The sequence below is a fragment of the Elephas maximus genome, chromosome 20 (genome assembly GCF_024166365.1).
Source record: "Elephas maximus indicus isolate mEleMax1 chromosome 20, mEleMax1 primary haplotype, whole genome shotgun sequence".
Taxonomy (NCBI): domain Eukaryota; kingdom Metazoa; phylum Chordata; class Mammalia; order Proboscidea; family Elephantidae; genus Elephas; species Elephas maximus.
In genome coordinates, this window is record NC_064838.1 from 75,962,241 (window position 1) to 75,985,566 (window position 23,326).

The 23,326-nt window shown below is 37.2% G+C and overlaps 1 pseudogene; it reads right to left on the minus strand.

Moving 5' to 3' along the window:
• Positions 1–8,334: 8,334 nt before the first annotated feature.
• LOC126063687 (olfactory receptor 4A5-like) lies at positions 8,335–21,731 on the minus strand (annotated as a pseudogene).
• Positions 21,732–23,326: the final 1,595 nt, after the last annotated feature.

The following is a 23,326-nucleotide window of genomic DNA, read 5'->3' on the forward strand; positions in this document are numbered from 1 at the left end:
TCTGCCAAGTGCCAGTGAGGTAGATGTGTCTCTATTCCTAAAGCACGTTGGTTGGTGGGCTCTGCGGCTGTACCTTAGGCTCCCAATGCAAGTACCTCTACAGACTGGTAGGTGTCACCCTCCTTAGACCCCTAAGGCAGGAGGCTAGGTGGTCTGGGGGGAGCTTCAGCTCTCAGTGCCCTGTTGTGGGTGAGTGAGGGCTGTGTTGAATACGCAGAGATATCAGACCTGGGAAACTTGTCTTTCCAGTAATCTGCTAAAACAATTACAGTCAGATCCCTATCAGATATGCTTTTGCATTATACTAGCCACCTTGTTCTGTGTAGGGATGAAAGCCCAAGACTGTGGATCACATAAGTTTGGCTGGAGTTTGTTCTGTATTTTTAGTCCAATTAGGGAAGGATTTTTGGTCCCTGGGTTTTTTGTAGCTGCTTCTCTCAGGCCAGGAGAATGGGTTAGGAAAAGAACAAAAAAGAAAGGAAAACTGCAGAGCACTTCATTGTCTGGCTTAGGAAATTCCAATGTTAATGAAGCTGCCTGGGAAGGGGAGGGGAGGGTTCAATAAATAGGAGAGAGTAGCACCCCAGAATATAGACAAAGTTACTTATCTTGCTTGAGATGGCTGTTGTATCTGATATTCCCAAGGGGCGCTTCAACTGTGTGCGCTGGCTAGGTAGAGATTGACCCCAAGGGTCAGGCCTGCGTCCCGTGCTTCTGCTGTCTTAGAAGCCGTGGTTAGTTCCTCCGCTCGCAGTCCAAAGCCCAGCGCAAAGATTCCCCGGCTGGGACGCCGTTCACTCCAGGCTCCAAAACCTGTTGCTGCCTCCCATTGACTTCTCCTCCTGGCAGCCGCATTGCTGCGCTGCCTGCGTGCACTGGCTGGGCTTCCCCCTAGGTCACTTCTGGGGTCTAGGGCTGCGACCGTGTTTGTGCTGTCTCAGGATGCCGTGCTCAGCTCCCCTGCGTCCAGTCCAAAGCCCCACACCAAGGTTTCCTGACTGGGATGCTGGCTCCAGGCTCCGAAAACAGTCGCTGCTTCCCTGTGGTTGTTCGCTCTCAGTCTCTGTCACTCAGGTCAACTCTTTAGATCTGTGTTTGATGGTCAGGGTTCGTAGATTGTCATGTATGTGATTGATTCACTTGTTTTTCCGAGTCTTTGTTGCAAGAGGGATCCGAGGTAGCTTCTACCTAGTCAGCCATCTTGGCTCCACCTCCTATAAAGAATATTTTATATATAAGTTTAAAAATAAATAGTCTAAAGAATCCAACAAAAATGATTTAAAAAAAAAAGACTGGGATCACTGATAGTGAAAGCATTCCTTGGCTCTGTGAAATAATGAATATCATGTTCTGAATGAGGGCTACAGCCCTCTTCCAACTAAGGTTACTTTTTTACTGCAAAGTTTCCTCACGGCATTTTTCATTTCTGAGTTTCTCAGGGTACAGATAGATTAAATTGTTTAACATAGGGGTTATGAAAGCTAAAACCACAGTCATGAATATATCCGTGGGAAAGGAGATGTGGGCCTTGCATACAGGAAGACACAGAAAATAAAGAATAAAATGACCACAGTCATATGAGATGCACAGTTGTCTCTCTTCCAAACAATTAATTTTCAAGGAGTGTGAGATGGCCCCATAGAAGACTAGTAGGATGAAGATTATCACAGTGAAAATTGCCTCTCCATTGGCTATCACAGAAACACCTGTTCATGCAAGCAAGTTTCAATAAGGAATACATATCACACACAAAGCTATCATTGACTTTGGGGCCACAGAAGGGGGGCTGATAAATAAAGAGAATTGAATCAGAGTGTAGAAAACCTCCAATCCAGGCTATCATCAGCATGAGAACACATATCCATCAAATAATGAAGAGGTTTACAGATGGCCACATATTAGTCATTTGCCATCACCACCAGAAAAATAACTTCAGCACTGGCAAATAAATGATCTATAAAGCCTTGTGCCATGTAAGCATGGAAGGAAACGAACTTTTTTTTTTCCTAGTACAGCATGTCTACGATCATTTTGGGAGCAATAGAGGTAGAATATGCAGTCTATGTAAATGATAAATAGGCGAGAAAAAAAAAAAAAAACACTTGGGGAAACCCAGGGATTGGCTGGCTATGACTGTCACCATGATAAGCAGATTGACCACTATCTTCACAATGTAGATGGGTAAGAATGTGACAAATGAAACTTTTTCCCCCTTCAGGGTACTGAGTGAGTATAGGGAGGACAAACTCAGCCACAATGTTCCCATTCTTCATGTTTTCTTTTGAAGATGTTGAACTCGGTGTCAGAGCCTGCAAACCAAAGGGTCAATAATAAATTTGAGAAGAACAGAAACTCTAGGCCAAAATTTGATGCCCTACTCAACAATGTTTCCTCCATAGAGCCTTGCACACAAGAGTTCTTTAGAAAATGGGTCCTTGGAACCTTCTCCCACAATAATTTTCCCATATATTTTGCTTCACTCTCCATGATGAGACTTTGGTATTAAAGCTGGGTTCTATGTGTGAGCGGCTACATCTGTGACATGATCTGCTGAAAATAAGAAGGCTTTCTCCAGAACGTCCTTCAAAATACTGAATTTAACATTATATATCATTTATTTCATTTTATGAGCTCTACACACGTGTGTGTGTTATATTATAACCGGAAACCAACCTACATTATGCAGATATTACACAACCTTGCTTGCTGAAAGTGAAGAGGACTTGAACAACTTACTGATGAAGATCAAAGGCCACAGCTTTCAGTATGGATTACCCACACAAACAAACAAACCCACAGCCTTAAAGTCGATTCTGACTCATAGCGACCCTATAGGACTGGGTAGAACTGCATGATAGAGTTTCCAAGGAGCACCTGGTGGATTCGAACTGCCGACCTCTTGGTTAGCAGCCATAACACTTAACCACTACGCCACCAGGGTTTCCGTATGGGCTACACCTCAACATAAAGAAAACAAAAATCCTCACATGTGGACCAATAAGCAACATCCTGATAAATGGAGAAAAGACTGAAGTTGTGAAGAATTTCCAGGGTGGCATCCATTTGCTGATACATCTCAACTGGTATTCCATCAATTCCTGGAGGCTTGTTTTTCACCAATGTCTTCAGCACAGCTTAGATTTTTTCCTTCAGTACCATCAGTTCTTGATTACATGCTATCTGCTGAAATGGTTGAATTTCACCAATTCTTTTAGTACAATGACTTTTTTCCTTCCATCTTCTTTTTTCAGCAGTTTATTTTATTTTTTTGTTGTTGTTGGTAATATACACAGTGGAATATACACTGATTCAACAATTTCTACATGTGCAATGCAGTTACATTTCTCATATTCTTTGAGTTGTGCAACCATTCTCCTCCTCTTTTTGTGAGTTTTTCGTCCACAGTTGTCACAAACTCATTGCTCCTAAGCTAGGCTGTAATCTTTACCGAAGAGGATTGAGACAGGTCTTTCCCCTGCAGAGCTAGTGGATGGGTTCCAACCACCAACCTTTCGATTAGCAGCCTAGTGCTTAAATGTTGCAGCACCAGGACTCCTTCTAGGGCGTAATAAAAAGAGAAAAAGAAAAACCCATTGACATGGAGCCAATTCCAAATCATACTGGCCCTATAGGAGAGAGTAGAAGTGCCTTATAGGGTTTCCAAGGCTATAATCTTTACAGAAGCAGACTGCCACATCTTTCTTCTGTCCATCCATCTTCTTTAGATGCTGCCAGCATTGTTTAATATTTTTCCCATAGATTTCTTCAATATTGCAAATCAAGGCTTAATTTTTTTTTTTCAGCTTGAGAAATGCTAAGTATGTTCTTCCTTTTTGGTTTTCTACTTGCAGGTTTTTACACATTTCATCATAATACTTTGTCTTCTCAATCCATCCTTCGAACTCTTCTGTTCAGCTCTTTTTCTTCATAATTTGTCCCATACACTTTAGCTGTTCTGCCTTCAAGAGGAAATTTCAGGGCCTCTTCTGACATACATTTTGGTGTTTTCTTCCTTTACCATCTTTTTAGTGACCTTTTGCTTTCTTCATGTATGATGTCCTTGATGTCATTCCACAACTCATCTAGTCTTTGGTCGTTAGTGTTCAATGCATCAAAATCTAGTCTTGAGAAATAGTCTCTAAATGCAGGTGGGATATACTCAAGGTTGTACTTTGGCTCTCATGGGCTTGTTTCAATTTTCTTCTGCTTCAATTTGAACTTACACATGACTGATTGATGGTCTGTTCCTCAGTCAGCCCCTGTCCTTGTTCTGACTGACGATATTGAGCTTCCTCATTGTCTCACTCCACAGATGTAGTCCATTTGATTCCTGTGTATTCCATCTGGTAAGGTCCACCTGTATAGTCACCGTTTATGTTGTTAAAAAAAGGTGTTTCTAATGAATAAGCCATTGTTCTTACAGAATTCTATCTTGCAATCTTTAACATCATTTCTATGACCAAGGCCATATTTTCCAATTACTGTTTGTTCTTCTTTATTTCCAACTTCTGTATCCCAATCACCAAAAATTATGAATGCATCTTGATTGCATGTTTGATCAATTTCAGACTGCAGAAGTCTGAATCTTCAGTTTCTTCATCTTTGGCATTAGTGGTTTGTGTGTAAATTTGAATAATAGTCGTATTACCTGGTCTTCCTTTTAGGTGTATCACTATTACCCTATCACTGACAGTATTGTACTTCAGGATAGATAGATCTTGAAATGTTCTTTTTGACAGTGAATGTGATGCCATTTCTCTTCAACTGGTCATTCCAGGCATAGTAGACCATATGATTGTCTGATTCAAAATGGCCAATACCAGTCCATTTCAGCTCATCAATGCCTAGGATATCAATCTCCAAACATTTCATTTTCGAGAATTTCCAGTTTTCCTTGATTCATACTTTGTATATTCCATGTTCTCATTGCTAAGGGATGCTTGCAGCTGTTTCTTCTCATTTTGAGTTGTGCCACATCAGCAGATGAAGGTCCTAAAAACTGGACTCCATCTAAGTCATTAAAGTCAGCTGTACTTTGAGGAGAGAGCTCTTCCCCAGTTGTATGTTGAGCACCTTCCAAGCTGAGGATCTCATCATCCAGCACTATATCAGACAATGTTCCGTTGCTATTCATAAGGTTTTCACTGGTCGATTTTTCTTTCTTTTTTTTTTTTGGAAGTAGATTACCAGGTTCTTCCTCCTAGCCTGTCTTAGTCTGGAAGCTCTTCTGAAACTTGTCAGCCATGGGTATTTGAAATACTGATGGTATATTTTTCACCATCATAGCAACACATGAGACTTGACAGTACAACAAGCTGACAGACAAGTGGTTGTTATTATTATTATATTAGACCCAGTCAATCATGAAAGAGGCAGTGATTTCTCTTCACAGGAAGAGACTTTGTTCTCTTTTTAGCTCTGCTGTTTGTAGATTTGCAAGAAACTTTTTATTCATTGCCATGAAGTCTCACCAAAGATTATCTATGACCAAGAAATACATTTCAAAACAAAGCAACCCACTAATATGCATGAACTTTACTGGTCTTACTAATGCTCCCTTTACCCATCAGACATGATAAAATTATGGATTTTGTTCTGAATACTCTATGATAGTGCTGCCTGGAAAACAAAAGACAACAAAAATGGCATTGGTATGCTATCCCGCAGAATGTGGTATATACTTAAACCAAGAGCATCTCTCCTGTAGCCAGAATAAAAAGCTTGTGAACAAAACATAGAGGTCAGAGTGGCCCTTGTCACTATTATGTCGAATAGTCATAATAAACCACTTAAAGCATTTCTGCTTTGTGTACTCAAAATTTTGAGCTGGCTATGTTTGGAAGCCCTAGTTGCTAAGACAGAAACGTGTCTGCCAATGAACACAGCCATTATTCCATTACATTTAAATGGAGTTAGTCCCATTTTTATTTGGGGATTCTATGCCGATGAAAAAGGCAGAAAGAATAGATTACTGTGCTGCTGTCATGTTTAGCTATAAAAATAAAATATTCAGTAGATTTAAATCAGGTATTAAAAATACAAAATTTTGAAATCTTTAGAAGACAATATAGAATGATTTCCTGTCCTTGTATTAGAGGATGGAGCCCTCGTGGTACAACAGTTAAGAGTTTGGCAGCTAACCAAAAGGTTGGCAGTTCAAATCTACCAGTTACTCCTTGGAAGCCATATGCGGGCAGTTCTATTTTGTCCTATAGGGTCGCTATGAGTCCAAATCTACTCGACCCCAGCAAGTTTTGGTTTTATATTAGAGGACATCTTAAGTAAGACATAGACGTGTTAACCAAATACATAAAGACTGAGAAATTTAACTACATTAAGAAGTATTTCAAATGAAATTATAAAAGTGTAAAAAGAAAAAAACACAAACAGGGAAAAGACTTTTGTACTACTTTTAAATGAAATTTAAGAATTAGTACACAGGATACATAAAAAAAATAATAACAGAAAGACAACCCAGTTGAAAAACTGGCAAAAGGCAAGAATATGCTATACATATCATAGAAGAAGGGAACAAAGTGACATCTAATAAACATATGAAAACATGCTCAACTTCAATAGAAATAAGAAATGCAAATTAAAACCACAGTGAAATCACAGTTTTACACCCACTGAATGACCAAAGTATCAAGCATCTACAGTATCTGGTGCTGGTAAGTATACAGAGTAATGGAACTGTTCAACTCTGGTGGCAGGAGTATAACTGATGATACCACTTCAGGGAAAAATTGCAACCATCTGTAAAAGTGAACATGTAAATACCCTATTTAATACAAAATAATTTATTTTAGAGTGTCCACAACGACACTGCTTATGGTAACAAAAACTGGAAACAATCTGTACGAGCACTGACCAAGGATGGATACATAACCTATGGTATATTCAAACAATGAAATAATATGCAGCAGGAAAAATAACTGGACAAGAACGACACGCAGATATATAATCAACTATTAAATGGTAAACATTGATAAAAATTAAGGTTCTGAAAACTATGAGATACATAATGTAATTTTAATAAAAGTAAGAAATAAAAAATAAAAATATACATTAAGGATATATACATTCAAAGTTAAACTATTTTTAACTATGATTAAAAAACTAGGAATGGAATTCCTTCTGAGAAGGGGTGGAGAAATGGCATCGGGGAAGTGAAATCAGGCAGTTTCAATGGTATGGATAATATTCTAGGTAAGAGGCTACAAGATTTATAAACAATTGTGTATGTTGTTGGATACACATGAAAAATTACACACTAAAATTTAAAAATAAGAAAAATTCTAAAATCTTTCTTTTAGTTAGAAAAGTAAACTCTTGTTAAACATAGATAAAGATCCATGTTACACTGAGGAAATTCTTCCTGCTTTCTGGCTCTGGGAAGTCCCTGGATGGGCTGTAGACTGAGAAAAACTTATTTTTTTTCGTAAAGTTGAAAAAACAAAATTTTGTTTCTGCCAAAACAAATCATTACTAAATCTTTAAGTAAAAAGCATTTAATTTTAATACAACTTTTAGGGGACATGCTGTTTATGCAACATAACACGTTTCTTTCCATACCTTCAATTTCATGGAGATAAAATCAGAAGCTCTATCTACTCTTTTAAGAACTGCAAAAAAAAAATGCACATAATAACTAATGAGGAATACATAAAATATGTTTATAACTTAGATTTTGATTTTCAAATCCAAATTGAAATATATCTGTCCTCTAATCAAGAACTAGAGTGAGTTTTTTTCATCAACCACATCCCATCTATCAAAATTACTCACTTACGGTGTCTCAAACAAAACACAATATCATGTCCCACTTAAATATGCAGAATTAAAAATACATGGACATTGGCCAGAAGAACAGAAGTAATTTTAAACACAAAATGCATAGTACAGCTACAAAAAGCTGTTGTGCTAAGAGGATGATGAACAGTAAAATTTTAAATCACTCTCTTGGCCTCAGAAATTTGTTCTAAGTATTAGCCAAAATGTTTTCTCATTAAATTCAGTGATAGAAAAGTTTCTAAAGTAACTTGTTTTGCTCTTTTTAAAAGAGAAAGAAAAAAAAAGAATTTCTTCTAAGTCCTGTTTCAGTATATGCTCAGAAAAATAAATTTACAAGGTGAGCTTAGTTTTATTTTTGTTTATAACAGGAAAAATACCTATGCCATTCATCCAGCCTCCAGAATGACTCTATTAGGTTAATTCTAAACTAGAAGAATAATTTATTCTACATTTCGGATGCCTTTTTTTTTTTTTTGTATCAATAAAAAGAAGTATACCTAGAGAATCCATAGAATTGACTAAATCAGTCATTGTGATAATTTATTTCCTATTTCTTGCTTTAGCATTAGCAATAATATTTTCAGTGTGGAAGCATATTCTTAGTATACCTGTGGTTAATTTTCTATTCCAGATTTTTTCCATAGCATTTTTCATCTCAGAATTTCTCAAGCTGTATATCAGAGAATTCAACATTGGAGTGATAACTGTAAAGACTGCAGTCATAGATTTGTCAACGGGAAAGTTGGAAACAGGTCTAACATACAAGAAAATAGAGGGAACAAAAAAGAGGACAGGGGCGGGGGCCAAGATGGCGGACTAGGTGGACGCTCCCGCGGATCCCTCTTGCAACAAAGACTCGGAAAAACAAGGGAATCGATCACATACATAACAATCTACGAACTCTGAACAACAAGCACAGACTTAGAGACGGAGGACGAACAAATACGGGCAGACAGCGACTGTTTTCAGAACTAGGAGCCAGCGCACCAGCTGACGACTTGGAAAATCTAGTTTCCCAGTGATGGCTCGGAGACAGCAGTCCATATCAAACCACATAAAGAAACAGACCATGACAGCTTCTCCAACCCCCCAAACAAAAGAATCAAAATCTTTCCCAAATGAAGATACAATCCTGGAATTATCAGATACAGAATATAAAAAACTAATTTACAGAATGCTTAAAGATATCACAAATGAAATTAGGATAAATGCAGAAAAAGCCAAGGAACACACTGATAAAACTGTTGAAGAACTCAAAAAGATTATTCAAGAACATAGTGGAAAAATTAACAAGTTGCAAGAATCCATAGAGAGACAGCATGTAGAAATCCAAAAGATTAACAATAAAATTACAGAATTTGACAACGCAATAGAAAGTCAGAGGAGCAGACTCGAGCAATTAGAATGTAGACTGGGACTTCTGGAGGACCAGGGAAACAACACCAACATAGCTGAAAAAAAATCAGATAAAAGAATTTAAAAAAACCAAGAAACCCTAAGAATCATGTGGGACTCTATCAAGAAGGATAACTTACGAGTAATTGGAGTCCCAGAACAGGGAGGGGGGACAGAAAACACAGAGAAAATAGTTGAAGAACTCCTGACACAAAACTTCCCTGACATCATGAAAGACGAAAGGATATCTATCCAAGATGCTCATCGAACCCCATTTAAGATTGATCCAAAAAGAAAAACACCAAGACATATCATCATCAAACTTGCCAAAACCAAAGACAAACAGAAAATTTTAAAAGCAGCCAGGGAGAAAAGAAAGGTTTCCTTCAAGGGAGAATCAATAAGAATAAGTTCAGACTACTCAGCAGAAACCATGCAGGCAAGAAGGGAATGGGACGACATATACAGAGCACTAAACGAGAAGAACTGCCAACCAAGGATCATATATCCAGCAAAACTCTCTCTGAAATATGAAGGAGAAATTAAGATATTTACAGATAAACACAAGTTTAGAGAATTTGCAAAAACTAAACCAAGACTGCAAGAAATGCTAAAGGAGATTGGCCGGATGACCAATAATATCAGGTACCAGCACAATACAAGGTCACAAAACAGAACGTGCTGATATCAAAGCAACTCAAACAGGGAAAGCACAAAAACAAACAAATTAAGACTAATTCTAAAAAATAAATAAATAAACAAAATAATACACACAACAGGAAATCATGGAAATCAATAGAAAAACGATCAAAATAATCAAAAAGAGGGACTAAATATAGGAGGCATTGGACTGCCAGATGGAGAGTGATACAAGGCGAAATAGAAGGATACAAGTTAGGTTTTTACTTAGAAAAATAGGGGTAAATAAAAAGGTAACCACAAAAAGGAATATCAATTCCATAACTCAAGAAAAAAGCCAAGAAAAACGTAACGACTCAATAAACACAAAGTTAAACATTATGAAAATGAGGATCTCACAAGCTACTAAGAAAAACGTCTCAGCACAAAAAAGCATGTGGAAAAATGAAATGGCCAACAACACACATGAAAAGGCATCAAAATGACAGCACTAAAAACTTACTTATCTATAATTACGCTGAATGTAAATGGACTAAATGCACCAATAAAGAGACAGAGAGTCACGGACTGGATAAAAAAACACGCTCCATCTATATGCTGCCTACAAGAGACACACCTTAGACTTAGAGACACAAACAAACTAAAACTCAAAGGATGGAAAAAAATATATCAAGCAAACAATAAGCAAAAAAGAAGAGGAGTAGCAATATTAATTTCTGACAAAATAGACTTTAGACTTAAATCCGCCACAAAGGATAAAGAAGGACACTATATAATGATAAAAGGGACAATTGATCAGGAAGACATAACCATATTAAATATTTACGCACCTAATGACAGGGCTGCAAGACACATAAATCAAATTTTAACAGAATTGAAAAGTGAGATAGACACCTCCACATATATAGTAGGAGACTTCAACACACCACTTTCGGAGAAGGACAGGACATCCAGTAAGAAGCTCAATAGAGACACGGAAGACCTACTTACAACAATCAACCAACTTGACCTCATTGACTTATACAGAACTCTCCACCCAACTGCTGCAAAATATACTTTTTTTTCTAGCGCACATGGAACATTCTCTAGAATAGACCACATATTAGGGCATAAAACAAATCTTTGCAGAATCCAAAACATCGAAATATTACAAAGCATCTTCTCAGACCACAAGGCAATGAAGCTAGAAATCAATAACAGAAAAACTAGGGAAAAGAAATCAAATACTCGGAAAATGAACAATACCCTCCTGAAAAAAGACTGGGTTATAGAAGACATCAAGGAGGGAATAAGGAAATTCTTAGAAAGCAACGAGAATGAAAATACTTCCTATCAAAACCTCTGGGACACAGCAAAAGCAGTGCTCAGAGGCCAATTTATATCGATAAATGCACACATACAAAAAGAAGAAAGAGCCAAAATCAGAGAACTGTCCCGACAACTTGAGCAAATAGAAAGTGAGCAACAAAAGAATCCATCAGGCACCCGAAGAAAACAAATAATAAAAATTAGAGCTGAACTAAATCAATTAGAGAACAGAAAAACAATTGAAAGAATTAACAAAGCCAAAAGCTGGTTCTTTGAAAAAATTAACAAAATTGATAAACCATTGGCTAGACTGACTAAAGAAAAACAGGAAAGGAAACAAATAACCCGAATAAGAAACGAGAAGGACCACGTCACAACAGAACCAAATGAAATCAAAAGAATCATATCAGATTACTACATAAAATTGTACTCTAACAAATTTGAAAACCTAGAAGAAATGGATAAATTCTTGGAACAATACTACTTACCTAAACTAACACATTCAGAAGTAGAACAACTAAATAGACCCATAACAAAAAAAGAGATTGAAATGGTAATCAAAAAACTCCCAACAAAAAAAAGTCCTGGCCCAGATGGCTTCACTGCAGAGTTCTACCAAACCTTCAGAGAAGACTTAACACCATTACTATTGAAGGTATTTCAAAGTATAGAACAAGACGGAATACTACCCAACTCATTCTATGAAGCTACCATGTCCCTGATACCAAAACCAGGTAAAGACATTACAAAAAAAGAAAATTTTAGACCTATATCCCTCATGAACATAGATGCAAAAATCCTCAATAAAATTCTAGCCAATAGAATCCAACAACATATCAAAAAAATAATTCACCCTGATCAAGTGGGATTTATACCAGGTATGCAAGGCTGGTTTAATATCAGAAAAACCATTAATGTAATCCATCACATAAATAAAACAGAAGACAAAAACCACATGATCTTATCAATTGATGCAGAAAAGGCATTTGACAAAGTCCAACACCCATTTATGATAAAAACTCTCACCAAAATAGGAATTGAAGGAAAATTCCTCAACATAATAAAGGGCATATATGCAAAGCCAACGGCCAATATCACTCTAAATGGAGAGAACCTGAAAGCATTTCCCTTGAGAACGGGAACCAGACAAGGATGCCCTTTATCACCGCTCTTATTCAACATCGTACTTGAAGTCCTAGCCAGGGCAATTAGGCTAGACAAAGAAATAAAGGGTATCCAGATTGGTAAGGAGGAAGTAAAGCTATCACTATTTGCAGATGACATGATCGTATACATGGAAAACCCTAAGAAATCCTCCAGAAAACTACTGAAACTAATAGAAGAGTTTGGAAGAGTCTCAGGATATAAAATAAACATACAAAAATCACTTGGATTCCTCTACATCAACAAAAAGAACACCGAAGAGGAAATAACCAAATCAATACCATTCACAGTAGCCCCCAAGAAGATAAAATACTTAGGAATAAATCTTACCAAGGATGTAAAAGACCTATACAAAGAAAACTATAAAACTCTGCTACAAGAAATTCAAAAGGACACATTAAATGGAAAAACATACCCTGCTCATGGATAGGAAGACTTAACATAGTAAAAATGTCTATTCTACCAAAAGCCATTTATACATACAACGCACTTCCAATCCAAATACCAATGTCATACTTTAAGGGAATAGAGAAACAAATCACTAATTTCATATGGAAAGGAAAGAACCCCCGGATAAGCAAAACATTACTGAAAAAGAAAAAGAAAGTGGGAGGCCTCACCCTACCTGATTTCAGAACCTATTATATAGCTACAGTAGTCAAAACAGCCTGGTACTGGTACAACAACAGGCACATAGACCAATGGAACAGAATTGAGAATCCAGATATAAATCCATCCACGTATGAGCAGCTGATATTTGACAAAGGACCAGTGTCAGTCAATTGGGGAAATAATAGTCTTTTTAACAAATGGTGCTGGCATACCTGGATATCCATTTGCAAAAGAATGAAACAGGACCCATACCTCACACCATGCACAAAAACTAACTCCAAGTGGATTAAAGACCTAAACATAAAGACTAAAACGATAAAAATCATGGAAGAAAAAATAGGATCTACCCTAGGAGCCCTAATACAGGGCATAAACAGAATACAAAACATTACCAAAAATGATGAAGAGAAACCAGATAACTGGGAGCTCCTAAAAATCAAACACCTATGCTCATCTAAAGACTTCACCAAAAGAGTAAAAAGACCACCTACAGACTGGGAAAGAATATTCAGCTATGACATCTCAGACCAGCGCCTGATCTCTAAAATCTACATGATTCTGTCAAAACTCAACCACAAAAAGACAAACAACCCAATCAAGAAGTGGGCAAAGGATATGAACACACATTTCACTAAGGAAGATATTCAGGCAGCCAACAGATACCTGAGAAAATGCTCTCGATCATTAGTCATTAGAGAAATGCAAATTAAAACTACGATGAGATTCCATCTGACACCAACTAGACTGGCATTAATTCAAAAATCACAAAATAATAAATGTTGGAGAGGCTGCGGAGAGACTGGAACTCTCATATACTGCTGGTGGGATTGTAAAATGGTACAACCACTTTGGAAATCCATCTGGCATTATCTTAAACAGTTAGAAATAGAACTACCATACAACCCAGAAATCCCACTCCTCGGAATATACCCTAAAAATACAAGACCCTTCACACAAACAGATATATGCACACCCATGTTTATTGCAGCTCTGTTTACAATAGCAAAAAGCTGGAAGCAACCAAGATGTCCATGAACGGACGAATGGGTAAATAAATTGTGGTATATTCACACAAGGGAATACTACGCATCGATAAAGAACAGTGACGAATCTCTGAAACATTTCATAACATGGAGGAATCTGGAAGGCATTATGCTGAGCGAAATGAGTCAGTTGCAAAAGGACAAATATTGTATAAGACCACTATTATAAGATCTTGAGAAATAGAAAAAACGGAAAAGAACACATACTTTTGTGGTTACAAAGGGGGGAGGGAGGGAGGGAGGGAGGGAGAGGGCTTTTTATTGATCAATCTGTAGATGGGAACTGCTTTGGGTGAAGGGAAAGACAACACTCAAAACAAGGAAGGTCAGCCTAATTGGACAGGATTAAAAGTAAAGAGGTTTCCGAGATAAAATGAAAGCTTCAAAGGATAGCGAAGCAGGGGCTGGGGTCTGGGGAACTTGGTTTGAGAGGACTTCTAAATCAATGGGCAAAACAATTCTATTATGAAAGCACTCTGCATCCCACTTTGAATTGAGGCACCTGGGGTCCTAAATGCCAACAAGCAGCCATCTAAAATACATTAATTGGTCTCAACCCACCGGGAGCAAAGGCAAAGGAAGAACACCAAGGTCACACGACAACTAAGAACCCAAGAGACAGAAAGGGCCACTTGAACCAGAGACCTACAATATCCTGAGACCAGAAGAACTAGTTGGTGCCCGGCCACAATCGATGTCTGCCCTGTCAGGGAACACAACAGACAACTCCTGAGGGAGCAGGAGACCAATGGGATGCAGACCCCAAATTCTCATTAAAAGACCACACCTAATGGTATGATTGCGACTAGAGGAATCCCAGAGACAATGCTCCCCAGAACTTCTGATGGCACAGGACAGGAACCATCCCCGAAGACAAATCATCAGGCATGAAAAGGACTGGTCAGTGGGGGGGAGAGAGATACTGATGAAGAGTGAGCTAATTAAATCAGGTGGACACGGGAGAGTGTGTTGGCAACTCTTGACTGGAGGGGGGATGGGAAGATAGAGAGAGAGGGAAGAAGGTAAAATTTGCACGAAACAAGAGACTGTAAGGGCTGACTCAATAGGGGGAGAGCAAGTGCGAGAAGGGAGTAAGATGTATGTAAACCTACATATGACAGACTGATTGGAATGGTAAATGTTCACTTGAAGCTTAATAAAAAAAAAAAAAAAAAGAGGACAACTACTGTGATGTGAGAGCTGCAGGTAGAGAGGGCTTTGCACCTCCCTTTCTGACTATGAGTCTTCAGGGGACTTAGAATGACCCCATAGGAGATTAGTAGAAGGATAAAAATTACCGTACAGATGGCTCCACCATTGGCAACAATAGAGAGCCCTATAAAATAGATGTCAGTGCAAGCAAGTTCCAACAATGGGTACAAGTCACAGCTGAAGTGATCAATGACATTGGGGCCACAGAAGGGGAGGTTGTACACAAAGAGAAGTTGAACCACAAAGTGCAAAATCCTCCAACCCAGGCCACCACCAGCAATAGAATGCAAACCCGTTGATTCATGATGGTCAAGTAGTGCAGTGCCTTACAGATGGCCACATAGCAGTCATAGGCCATTGCCACCAGAAGACCTCAGCACCACCAAATAAGTGTTCTATAAAGTGCTGGCCCATGCAAGCTGGGAAGGAAATAGTCTTTTTATCATAGAGTCAGTCTACAATTATTATAGGGGAATAAGCAGTGGAAAAAACAACACCCAAGAGTGACAGATAGGCAAGGAAAAAGTACATGGGGGAGTCCAGAGAGGGGCTGACAATAACAGTCATGACAATGAGCAAGTTGCCCAACATCATTACAATGTAAATGAGCAAAAATATGACAAATTACGCTTTTCGGCCTTCAGGATCCTGAGTGAGTCCCAGGAGGACAAATTCTGTTACATTGTTACCGTGTCCCATTTACTCTTTTACAAGACCTGTTTCAGAGATGGGAGCTCAGTAGAACAAGACCTGTAATGAAATCATGAACACAATTTTTAGTATGTCCATTAGGTCATGGAGCACTTCTTCACTATTAATCTTCTACAGTGGCTTATACTTAATAAACATTTAGAAATGTCTACTGGGTTTCTCTTCCAAATATCCCAATTCCCTCAACAATTCTACTTCTCAGATGACTGGATTGGACCTACAAATAAGCGGTTCTATCTCCAAATGTTAGTGGATCTTCTATACAGAAGAGCAGTCAGAGACCCAACAGTTAATCTTTTTTTTAGAATAAGACAGTGCTTGGCACTGAAGTCAGTAATGACAACAAAGGAAATTATTTCTGTTCTCAAGAATCTTATTCTCTGGTGGTGAAGATAAACTCTAAATAAATAAATTTACATAGAATCAGTACTTAGAGTTGGTACTATTTGTGGTGAGTACCTTTACAATATGATCTATACAGCACCAAAAATAACCCCTCTTCAGGAATATCTCATTAAATATTATGATGTTCCACTATTAGAAGCTGAGTCCCTCCTGCCTCAAAGGTTGTCCAGTCTTCATGAATCCTTAAATTTGAAGAGGCTGGAATTTGAAATGTATCAATTATTTAGCACAAAATTCCCTGTAGCAATTATTTGGACATAGATTGTCGATCTCTTCTTAAGGGTCCATAATGCTTTCTATTTCCTCTTTGCCTACCCCACCACTCTTAACACACTTCTATACTCTTTTGGGATAGAGTTGTTACTTTAAGTTGGTAGTATTTGTGGTGAGTACCCCTGCAATACGATCTATATTTTCAGCAAATATTTTTGAACCGAAGTTACCAGCTAGTACTTTAGCAACCAGTATTTTCAAACCAACTGGGGGTGAGCTGGGTAGTGACGGGGGGAGAAAATAGACACTGTAAAGATAGAAGACAATGGAACAGCGTTTTATATATAATGCTTCTTAGGCACCAAGAGTGGTCAATATTAGAACTTCAATGCCCAGATTTCAAAAAGGAGTATATTCAAAGGAAAAGTCCAAACTCAGCATAAGAAAGTATGAGTTGTAGTCATTTTCTAAATTTAGTCACAAGTCTGTCTCAATTTACTCATTGGAAAATAAAAGGATTAAATTAGATAATCTTGGAATCCTTCCTAGTTCAACTGTCTATGATACTTTCAGTGAAAACCCACCTAATTTTATTCTGCTGGATACTTCTATTTATATATTTATAATTAAACAACAATCTCCAAGCTCATCAATGTTACTTTGAAAATGCTAGCCAGTTTTTAGATTTGACCTTTACAGTGAGCAGATAATGGGTAAGGTATCTCACTCAGTGTGTGCCTATTTAAGGCCCAGGACACCCTTAGAGGGGACATAGCAGTGAAGAATAATGTGAACTCTGGTAAAACAGTGTTTGAATTCCACCTTCACCACTTACTGTCTATGTGACCTTGGGCAACTTAATAAACCTCTTTGTGGCTCAGTTTCAGAATTTGTAAAATGGGGATACTAATAACACCTACCTCTTAAGGTTGTGTGTATCTTTTTTTGCATGTAAAGCACCTAGATCACTGCCTGGAACCTGATAATCAACAAACCATAACTTTTATTATTGTTCTTGAATGTTTCACTATAGACATCGGATCAAAACAAATCATCTGGATCTTTGTCTATTTGGTAATATGTACATTATTTATAAAAAGAATATTATATACCTATAACTCATGAACACCCAGTTTCGGACATCGATAAAGCTGTACATTGTAAGAATTATCTATTTTGCTGCATATCTGTAGTAATATCTACCTGTCATGCTATGTATATTGACGGAAGTTAAGCAGAAAAAAGGAAAAGATTGTACCCATGCATCAGATGGAGGCCTAAAGAGTAGAAAATGAAAGAAAGAAGAATCAAATCAGGAAGCAGAGAAATTATAGTTAAGAAATATTATACCCAGTAAATTATATAAAAAAAAATTATACACAATATTAATGTGTTAAGTGTGGATAGTGTTTTTAACAAATCTTCTTCAGGAAGATTTCTTCTAGTGAAAGAGTGCTGGAAGGTCAACCTCTGAGGCTTCCTGAACTTACTCAGGAGGCTTCTTGGGAAGCCATTGCAAATAAACAGAGACCCTCCTAGCAAATAAAGAACAAAAAAGAAAAGAAAATGAAAGCAAAGGAAGGTGAAAAGGGAGAGAAGACGAAAAGATAAAAGAAAGATAGGAGGAGAGGAGAAGGAAAGGGAAGAAAAAAGAAAGGAAGGGAAGGAAAAGGCGAAAAAGAAAAGAAAATTCAAAAGGAAAAACAACAACAAAAAGAACAAGAACATTGACTCCTCAAAGTCCCTACCTCTTACGGTTAAGGACAAATTCAAATGAGAGTGAATAGTACATATATAGATATAAACACAAACTTTAGGATTATTCATTGTTGGAGAAAGTTGCTGAATGACTAAACCTCAGATGTAGACAAGCTGATTTCATTTATATGGATTTGGTTTGGCGGGGACAGGAACATGTACAGAAGAATTTTGAGCTTTCTTTTAGAAACCAGCTGTAATGAGAGTTCTGTATGTCTGGGTGACTCAGGAGTTCTTTCATTTTAGAAGCTGTAGATTAATAAAGGCACATCTGCTGAAGAATATAATGGTAAAGATAGTTTATATCTGATTATTTTTTACTACTTATCTTCTGCAAAGTCTAATGTTCTTAATCTTATTAATCATTAATGCTGGATTTCACTGAAATGAATATTCTATTGGCCAGCTAAATTACATGTAAAGAAAATGAGTATGTAAAGTATCCACTATAGTTGCAGTCCTCAAGGTGTTGATACTATAAAAACTAAAATATTAGTAGGCTTTCAACTTAAAAGCCTAAGTTAACATCTTTCTAGAAAAAAAATCCTTTAACATATTTTTATAAGATCCTGGCTTTTTACAAATGGAAACTAAAATGCCATAGTAACAAAAATAACCTCTATAAAAAACACCCAAAAACCCAGTGCCGTCGAATCAATTCCGACTTATAGCGACCCTATAGGACAGAGTAGAACTGCCCCATAGAGTTTCCAAGGATCACCTGGTGGATTCGAACTGCCTACCCTTTGGTTAGCAGCCGTAGCACTTAACCACTACGCCAGCAGGGTTTCCTGATAACCTCTATAGTACATTACAATTACAGTTTTATAAGTCTCTCTAAGTTACAGTAGATAAGGTATTTCCTGATCCCCTGTTTCTTTTCGTATATATCCTAAGGTTGTAGTCATAATTTTAAAATATTCACACATAAAAGCACATATCAAGCTTGCAAACACAACAGGCATTTGTTCTTTATACCCTGACACACTTGATATAACACATAGTCTTAAATTCTCTAGCTACGGCTGCTAACCAAAGGGTAGGCAGTTTGAATCCACCAGGCACTCCTTGGAAACTCTATTGGGCAGTTCTACTCTGTCCTATAGGGTCGGTATGAGTCGGAATCGACTCGACGGCACTGGGTTTTATTGGGTTAGTTCAAATACAAAGCCTTGGTGGCTCAGTGGTTAAGAGCTTGGCTGTTAACCAAAGGTCAGCAGTTCAAATCCACCAGCCACTCCCTGGAAACCCTGTAGTTTTACCCCGTGCTACAGGGTTGCTATGAGTTAGAATCAACTCAGTTGGATGGCAACGGGCTTGGTTATTTGATTTAGTTCAAATACATCTAAGTTAATTATAAATCTTTATTAATATATCACATTACCTATGAACCAAAATTACAAATCTATAGACTTGTTTTTAATGCACAACATGTTTCTTTTGTTATTTGGCAAATGGACAGCAAATGTCTACCAGGCTAAAATACTGAAGCCAAATAGACTATGTATATTCTGATTAATTTTTGTGTTTCTCTTGCTTATTTTTACAAATTCAGAATTAACCTAATGAAATATATTTAAGACATTAGCTACATTTCAATACATCATGTAAATTTATGAGTGTTTTCCATTAGAGATTTCAAAAACTCACCTCTTGGGTCTTGTCCTTGGTCCTGAAAATCAGGCCTTCTTTCATTGAGAATAATTGCAGATACTCATGTATTTATCTGCAAACACAGAACACATGGCAATGTGTGTTCAGTAGATCTAGTAATAGTTCCAAGTGGTTACACTTTTCATGCTTCCATACAAGCTGTTCATCATATGTATATATATATATTTTTTTTTTATAAATGTGGAGGTGTATATGTATCCAAAGTGGATGCCTGGAATATGAAGACACTTAAAAATATTGTCAGTTTTTAATTGAAACCCTGGTATTTAGTAGTTAAGTTCTACGGTTGCCAACCAAAAGGTTAGTAGTTCAAATCCACCAGGTGCTTTTTGGAAACTCTATGGGGGCAGTTCTACTCTGCCCTATAGGGTCGCTATGAATCAAGATTGACCTGACTACAAAGGGTTTGGCTTCATTTTGGTTTTGGTCAGTTTTTACAGTACAAAGATAGTATATAGATGAATGTTCTTACCTGTTGGGAAAATGTGCTCAAAGAACAACGAAGATGCTGTGTTTGCATGAGTTTGTAAAAACTGGGCAAATTAATGGAAATTAACCTGGCCAAGCCTGTTATTTAGTGGCACAAACAAAGAAAAAAGGAAAAATTACTGATATTAGTTATTTGAATTTTTCTCCTTTTAATTAAGATGAAGCAACCAAAAAGTATTTTACTTTGACTGAGGATTTAGGGTAACACTCATGTCCCTAGTCATTAATTCTGTACCTAACAAGGCAAATGCTGGGATTTATCTTCCCAGAAAAGTCAAAGACAGAGTTTTCTCACAGATAGAAGCAGAACTTTTCAGCAATTCAGTCATTCAAAAAGCATATCCAAAAACCATTTCTTTCCTCATTAGAAGAATGCCCCTACATCCCTCCAACTTCACTTCAGAAAATCATGCACTTCCAGAAATTCCTACAAGCAATGAGAGATAAGTATTAACAGAAAATATAAGAAGAGAACATCTACAGATCTAGATGCCAATTAAAGAGAGCCTCCAGCCTGGATAGGAATTGGAGTTTTCAGAAATCTCTTGGGTCATTCTGTCAGGAAATAATTCTTCCATTTATAAATGCAGACGTAGTGCGTGGCTTTTTACATCATCACTGTTTTAAGTGAAAGACAATGCAAGTTCATTATAAATTAGTTTGTTAGAATATTTGGAACAAATTCAAATGAAATTACCTCTCCTGGACAGTTTTCCTCCCTATACAATCCCTATCGGAAAAAGACTTGGGTCTTGCCAAGAAAAAGTAGCAGACAAGCAAGTAATGAGAAAAGTCTGTAATGTGAAGAGAAAATTCTAAAATAAGTTGAATAAGAAATTATGAGTTTTATATTAGTAAATCTTTATGTAATGCAGATAATGTTTATTTCAAAATGAAGAGAGAACAAGCCCCAGATTCCCTTGCCTAACCATATTCCTAGCAGAGGAAGGCCTTACTCTGACTGTTAGAGAGTATATACCCAATAAACCCTACGGCTCAGAGGCAGAGAGCATTGAACTAGCTAAGTGACTGATATTTACCTTCCAATTCTTGAAAAGGCAGATAGGCACAATTCTGCAGCTCTGGATAGGAACAAATGTTGATCTAGGTCAGCTGGAACCATACTGATCTATTTCTGAAACACGATCAACAATTGCTTTCATCAATAGTCACAACATAAAGATTTAACTCTCAATCCAAGAGGATGTGTCTTAATTTAATCACTTTATTCTCAGTTGGACCAAGACTCATCTTGATTAGGACTTCAGACTGGCACCTTAACTTTGAGCCAGGTAAAATTTTACTTGCATGCATGGCTCCTTTACACAAAATTGATATATTTTATCAGCTAACCCTGAAGCTTGCCATAACCTTGAAGTTTACAGTTGTGATGTCCGATTAATAAATACTTCATATTCAAAAGTTTTTAGTTGAGTTTTCTGTCATTTGCAACCAAAAGCAACCTAACTGAAACACCCTGATCTTAAATGTATATATGAATTTGGATTAATTTATGTGTATGAGTGTGTTTTTGAGACAGTGTCAATTGATTTAATTTTTACATTATAATCTGTTGTAACTGTTTCAAAATTTAAATACAATTTCCATATTGTTCTTCTTTGAAATGAACTTCTAGAATCAGAGAAATGTTAGGCATAGTTATATGTGAAAAAAAAAGAAAGAAGTGAAATATATGTTTACTTTTTTCCCAAGGATATACTTAGCATACTCACAATTTTGTGAGATAAAATTTAGACATGAGCACACTCTAAGTTAATTCATTACATTCTTCTGGCAGTCCATGGCATGTTAATTATCCTTTGCTAATTATTAATACCACAATTAAGATGTATCAATTCTGTTTTTTGTCTTCTTTTTTTCTTAGTACAGTTTTTGCATTAGAAAGCCATAATCCTAGTGCTCAGATAACTTTGGAAATGTCTATTTTATGAACATATGCAGGCAGACACATTGGCAGAAGCCTAATACTGCCATCCATGATGAACAACACTAGGAGGTGGAATTCTAAAGTTTCCTGATAGAGCTTCGAGATGCATGCTGTTTGAAAGACAACTAGTAGAAGATCACTGGGCTCTCATAGAGACGTGAGTAAATGACATCATGAGCGCCCTTTATGTCATGGGTGATGTCAGAGGTTCATTTGCTAAGAGATTGATCAGCGTCACAAAACATAAAAAAACAAGATAGTACATACAGATACATGGCAAGGAATGTGGCTCAGAGGAAGTCTATCATATTCATAAGTATAATTTTCAAAACAAAATGGAAACTCTGGCAAGATTTCCACTTCTCTTGTTGAGAGATATGAATGCAATATTCACTTCCTGCTAAAGAAAAAGAAGATACTTTGTTTTCAAAAGTAAGTTCTCATATAGAAGGGTGTGATTCAATATGGAAATCTGCTGAAATTCTCCCTCTGAATGGTACCAACTTAGTCAAAAAAGGCAAAGTTCATTCTACCCAGTGCCCAGCTGTATGAGCAGTATATTCAGCGTGCAGGAAGCACTTGGTTCTCACAGTCAGAGCTATGTCTGGCTCTTTACACACTCATGGGTTGTGGTTAATGCACTCACCATTTGGTCAGGCAAAGAATCTCTTGAGAAATGGACAGTCAAGAAATGAAGTGGTAGAGAATGCTGTTATGGAAGGCGTTATGGGTATTCTGAGGGAAGATTAAAGTGGGTCATGTAGATGACAACAAAAAACCCAGGCATTGGCTCAAAAAAAATAGAATGCCTTTGGCATAACCCCCAGAAGTGGTCACTTGAATATTTAAAATGAATGACATACAATTATGCCCAGAATAACAACATATTCCCCTAAGCCAAGCTAAGTCACCAATGTGGTAAGAGACTATGCTGTATAGCAATAGCAGGAAAGCTCTTAAA